The sequence below is a fragment of the Aplidium turbinatum genome, chromosome 4, assembly GCF_918807975.1.
Source record: "Aplidium turbinatum chromosome 4, kaAplTurb1.1, whole genome shotgun sequence".
NCBI classification, from domain to species: Eukaryota; Metazoa; Chordata; class Ascidiacea; order Aplousobranchia; family Polyclinidae; genus Aplidium; species Aplidium turbinatum.
In genome coordinates, this window is record NC_137475.1 from 12641461 (window position 1) to 12647825 (window position 6365).

Here is a 6365-nt window from a genome sequence, read left to right on the forward strand (position 1 = left end):
ATCACAAATTTTTCTGATTCATTCTTGAAGTTGTGTGTTGGAAGTCGGTCGCACATTTAACTGGTTTATTTGGTGCTTGCTAGCTGGACAAATTCTCCGTCTTTTATCCAAGTAATCTGTATCGTAGTGACAGTTTTTTAGAGGTGTAAGGCATTGCATCTCGATTTCGATAGCCGCGGGCTAATTTTACAGGAATACACTTATTGAATAGACGTTTCAAGAAGTGTTTCTTTCTCGGTCGATACATACAGACGAACGGATTCGGGAATCTTATGTTACAATTTTCCCACGAAGAGATTATGGTTTACCGCTGTGACCACTCGTCTATCCACGAATCCAAGAATAAAGTTATTTTTAGCACCTAGGGGACTGTTTCTAAGAAGTTTATAGGTCAAAATAAAGTTAAAATTGACAATAAAGTCAAAATTTTCAATAAAGTCAAAATTTGTCAAATTATGGCTTTTGACAAACTTTTTGTGTTTCTTGATAGTAATTGTTGTCAAAATCCTCGTGGAAGCATTGCAAATCAGGAACTGCGACACAATTAAACCATATTAACCCATGAAAGCAGGAAATATGTCACAATGCTGACGGATCAGCAGTACCTTTTATCGCAAATTGCCCATTGTTTATTCATTGTTACGTATTTAAATATTTTTTATAAAAAGCTCCATCTTCACAAACGTAGTCTTTTCGAAAATCAACAGTTTGGATTTTAGGAATAGCCAAGCTAAATCGTCTTCAGCAAAAGTTAGACAGATTTGTGGAGATATTTCTATCGCCGAAAAACACGACGCACTTTTTATAATCCATAAAAACCTTGACTTTTCGACAAAATATTACGTTTGGGTCTGAAATCGACAAAATATTATGTTTGAGTAACTGGTATCAATTCAAGGAAGAAATGTGACCTTTACAAATAAGCAATTTCGTTAGGTCAAAATAAAGTCAAAATTTGATAAAAATAAAGTCAAAAAAATTTTTGTTTCGGTCAAAATAAAAATGGCCCTAGACTGATCACCATTTGGCGAACTTCTTCCGCGTGTATTCCAGGGAGCCATTCCAACCAACGCAAAAGCCGGTAATTCGGATGAGTCGCGCTGGCCAGAATACATTGTGAAACCATAGGTGAAACTCTAATTGTGAAACGAGATTTTTCATTTTTTTCCATGAAAATAAAAAATGACGCATAGCGCTTGACGCTTAAAATCGGCAAAATAGTTGACGGCGCTATCACTTCCGTCAACTGAAAAATAAATTGACGGCGCTAGCCTCAGCGTCAACAAAAAGTTGACGCCGTCAAATGACGCCGTCAAATTGACGGCGTCAACGTACAACACTGGTCACATCTAGCACATCTCTAGCATATAGGCTACCCTAATTAATTGTTTGTAAAGAATTGTAACTGTTTTACGAACAATTAGTACTACGGTCAATTGCACGCACGAAGAAATGCTTTACGAAGAATTGTTTTACGACGAATTAACTTTACGAACAATTGTTTACGAACAATTGTTTTACAAACAATTGTTTACGAAAAAAACGTCGCACACCCTAATAGATATGAAAGTACGGTAATCTATGTTTGTATTGTGTATAACTGTACCACAGATGAGTACCGTATTAAGCAGGGATTCCTAAACAAACCGGGATGCGAAACTCCGTTTGTCCGCTTAACAACAGTAGGGCTAACGCTAAACAGCGCTGCAGCTGTTTTTAAGCATATATTTGATGCAGAACTTACTGCAGTTTCTGTTTCAAACATTCTAGAAACACTAGTATTGGTATTACATAGACTGGAAGCACTATTGGTTGATTACAATTTTTTACATCAAAAAACTATTATAAAAACAATAATTCAAAAGTCAAATAAAGGTGAAAAACTACTTCTTAGAATATTAAAAACACACACGGCGAACTAGAGAATACGGCCAGATATGCCACATTAAACAGGCCAGTTCTAACAGGCCGACTGCATTCAAATTGCATTTTAAGTTACAGTGGCCAAATGCACTGTTGGAACGTAACTATCGCTCAACAAATCACTGGGATGGTCAAAATGTTTGTTTTGAAACCTTTACACTTCATATATAATACAATATATTAGATATAATAACTTGAATATAGTTTAAAACAAGATAAAAGTTCAGCAATACTGGATGACAAATGTTCAAATATCGTAAGTTGAGACCAGTCTTTTATTCCCTTTACTTTGTCATAACAGAGTCAAAATTACACCGCTTTTAAAGTAATATACAGTATTTGTTCCAGTTTATCGAAAGCCCTTGCTGGGAAAGCCAGTTTTCCGTATTAATTTTATTATGATATTGACGATGCATTATCTTGAGTTCAAGATACCAAATTGGGTGCTGAATGCAGAGTCTGAGATAGACATTGAATACTTCTGCATTGGCATCCTCTGTCACTGTGATAGTTTGCTTCCATAGATCAGTTTTTTTAAGACATCATACAGTTTGAAAACTCAGGTCCAGTCATGATAGCAGAATACAGCACTAAGCAGTAACAAACATAAATTTGCGATTTCTTTAAAGTTTCTCAGCTTGCGCAGACAAATTTCTCTTCACTGGGGATTGTTGAACCAGTCTTGATTATATTTATCCATTTACACTTACAGTAACATTGAACAGGTAAAGGCCGAATCAGTACTCAATCCTATGTTTCTGAAAAACAAAAACACTTATTAGCAAAGAATTGTATTAATGCTGCACTCCTAACTACTAGAGTTTGCAAATTGGGTAATTTGGTAAGCTAACTGCTTAATGGTAGTATTATCAGGTTGTTTTTTTTATATCACTTGCAACAAAACTTAGATAGCATTACATAAACACATATTTTAACCACGGCGTTGTAACACAATAATAATACTTAATGCACTAATTAGAGTATGGCAGCAGCTGCCGGGAGCATCGTCCAAATCTTAAATTTACATTAATGTTGATGCAGATACAATTTGAAAATAAAACACCTTGCAAAATACACTACTATGTGAAAACTTTTTAACACTAAAAATTGTTGCAATCTCATGGCAGTAGTGTTCAAATCTGGTTAGATACTGATTAATCTAATACTGGTTCACATATCATTACAATACAATTCCAAATTTGGTACCAGGTACCTACGATGAAAGTACATGCAAATTATATGCAATGCTCAAAAGCTACATTGCTAGTACGTTGATAACCATCAAGATCAAATTTATTTAGGAAGTTAACAAGAAAAATTGGTATTAAGTACAAGATTGAAAGCAATGTTCATTGTTCATTCTAATTGCTAAACTGAAATTTCGAAGTGACTTAATATGACAATAAAAAATCCATTTGGACATATCATCACACAAACACAAAGATGAATCATGGCCGACGCTGTGTTTTCCTGGCAACAAATATAATGGTTAATAGCAAAAAACTCATATGCTTTTATGAGGTTGGTATGAATTTGTACCATGAGTTTTACCAGAATAACTTGCATTCTGGTCAAGAAATTAGTCAAGTCGGTGTGGTTTCGACTATCACAGCTACATTGACCTGTACAGTGGCAAGGAATACATATTAAAAAACAATAACTTTCGAGCAATGCAATGTTGAGTGACATTTTGGTTCTGGTTAAGAAATTATTCAAATATTAATACTGGTTTCAAATCGACGTGGTTTCAACTATCACAGCTATATTGACCTGTACAGTGGCAAGGCCTAGCAATTACAAAAATGTTTCAACAACAGTGCTCCTACACAGTGTTATCATGGAAATAAACAAAACAACGTGCTTTTCCAACAGTGTTGGAAAGGTAATAAGTATACTATTTGCAATGAGTTATGCAAGAAAGTAAAGCTATCAGTAAGATTGGTAAAAAGCTGGTATGATTTAAAATTACGTTGACAGAACTCGCAAATCATGGACTTGAGTAAAATTCTAAAAACTGTTATCCTGAAATTATGTAGTCAACTTGTGAGATAAAAAAACAACTAATATTTCACTAATTGCACTAAGGTAAAAACACTTTTAATCATTAATGAAAAAGCAAATAGCAAATAAATTATTACATTGGAAGTGGTCTCCTTTACATTTTGGTTCATTGCTTTTTCTTAAATCCTACAATTGAATCTTTGACAATACTGTCATCCACAAGGCGGCGCTTGTTATTAAAAAATACGTTCACAATGATGCTTATTATCACATCGCACACTTTCTGTTCTTTCGCATGATGACTTTTATAGCGACAGTTGTAGCAAGTTTAGTTTCCCAAAGTAGGTACTTGCGGGGACGACCACGTGGAGGTACTTGCTTTCGTCCCCAAATCGATGACGACACCAGGCAGTGGCTAACCAACGGATGCCCTGACATATAGCGACAATACGAGAGAAGAAGAAGCACACTTTCTTATTATGCAAATCACATGCAAAATTAACACTTAATATGTGGTGCAAAATAGCAGAACTAATCAGGCGTAGGCCTACTGACTTACAGTGTTGGCTTTGTATGAAATCTTCAAAATGGTCCAGTAATCCAAAAGCTTTGCAGACAAAATCTGATAACTGTGGGGAAGGTATCGTTAAATTTCCTCTGGAAAGATTATTGAAGTATGTGGAGTCAGTTGAGCATTCTTGTAACAGCAGATGACAAACAGTACAGCCAAACTTTTTGTGGATTTTCTTAACAACATAAGGTGATTTTATGAAAACCTAGAGTAGAAGCTTTTAATTTTATGACCCAGTCAGACTAGATAGGCCTAACCGTACAACTGCCAGTGAAAACTCCTCAAACTCAAGCTTATCATAGCACCCTATCATTTCACTACTTGATTTGTCTAGGTATTATACCATAGCGTACTGTCAGCCCAGAGTTCTGATCGGACTGTATCACACTGCACATTTTCATTGGCTTAATCCTAAACAAGTATTTTGTAAATTAATTCAGTGACACCACTGCATACTGTTAACACTAGCCTACCCTTTTTATGTTTTGATTTTGCAATGTTACCCAATCCATTCCTGAGAATGGACACTATTTTTGAATCTGCACATTTTCAGTTTTTTTAAGTGCAAGATAATTGCACTAAATTGTATTGTACTTATGCACACCAGTAACTAGGCACTTTGAACTATCAAAGCAATTAGGCCTTAGCTTTCAACGAGTCCAGTTTCAGTACATATTCATAATTTTAAAACTTGTAGCAAAACTTGCAAAACTTCAGTTTTTAACTGCTAACTAGCTTCTACTCACTACTGTACGAGTGCACCTCTTGTCACAATGACCAGAGTTGCCAGGTCCACTATGAAAAAAAATGCCAAACAACTGGTCAAAAAATGGCAAATGACCTAAAAAAATGCCAAATTAGCAAAACACTGCAAAATCGAAGGTTTCTTCATTAATAAGTAATGGATTCGGTAAAAAATGGATAAAACTGCAACAAAGCTCAGCCTGCACTTGCTGTTATTGCACAACCTAGCTATTTTCATTCTTGAGAGTATCGTATTCTTCAGAAAAAAGAATTTTGAAAAAATGCCAAACAAGATTTTTTCATGCTAAACAACATAAAAAAATGCCAAATTTGTGAAATTTGGAATTCAAAATTCCAACCTGGCATCCCTGACAATGGCACATGCTACTGAATTGCAAAAACAAAAGAACTGCGCCTGCGCGCTCCTGCATTGTTTGCTCAGACAATCACGTGATTGCGATTTGTAGGACAAAGTGACTAACTGCCGCATTAGTCGGGGAAATAAATCTTGCAACAATTGCAACAATTTTTAGTGTTAAAAAGTTTTCACATAGTAGTGTATTTTGCAAGGTGTTTTATTTTCAGATTGTATCTGCATCAACACACGGCGAACTAGAACATTTGTCATCCAGTATTGCTGAACTTTTATCTTGATTTAAACTATATTCAAGTTATTATATCTAATCTATTGTATTATATATGAAGTGTTATGGTTCCAAAACAAACATTTTGACCATCCCAGTGATTTGTTGAGCGATAGTTACGTTCCAACAGTGCATTTGGCCACTGTAACTTAAAATGCAATTTGAATGCAGTCGGCCTGTTAGAACTGGCCTGTTTAATGTGGCATATCTGGCCGTATTCTCTAGTTCGCCGTGAAACACATAATAACAAATCGAATACGAAAACGTAGAGGTTTAAGCTGCAGTTTTGTTGGAGCTGGCACTCGTAATTTTTCGAAGCTTTCTAGACATCATTACTGGTGTTTCATGTTTTGGTGCGTTGAGCCGTTTGAGTTCGTTTTTGGAAAAACAGTTAAAAACTATCTCCAAAATAAGTTCAAAATTACAATGTCCTCCTACGCAGTTCTGGCGCAGCATAGCACAATAATGGACAGACTCGTGCG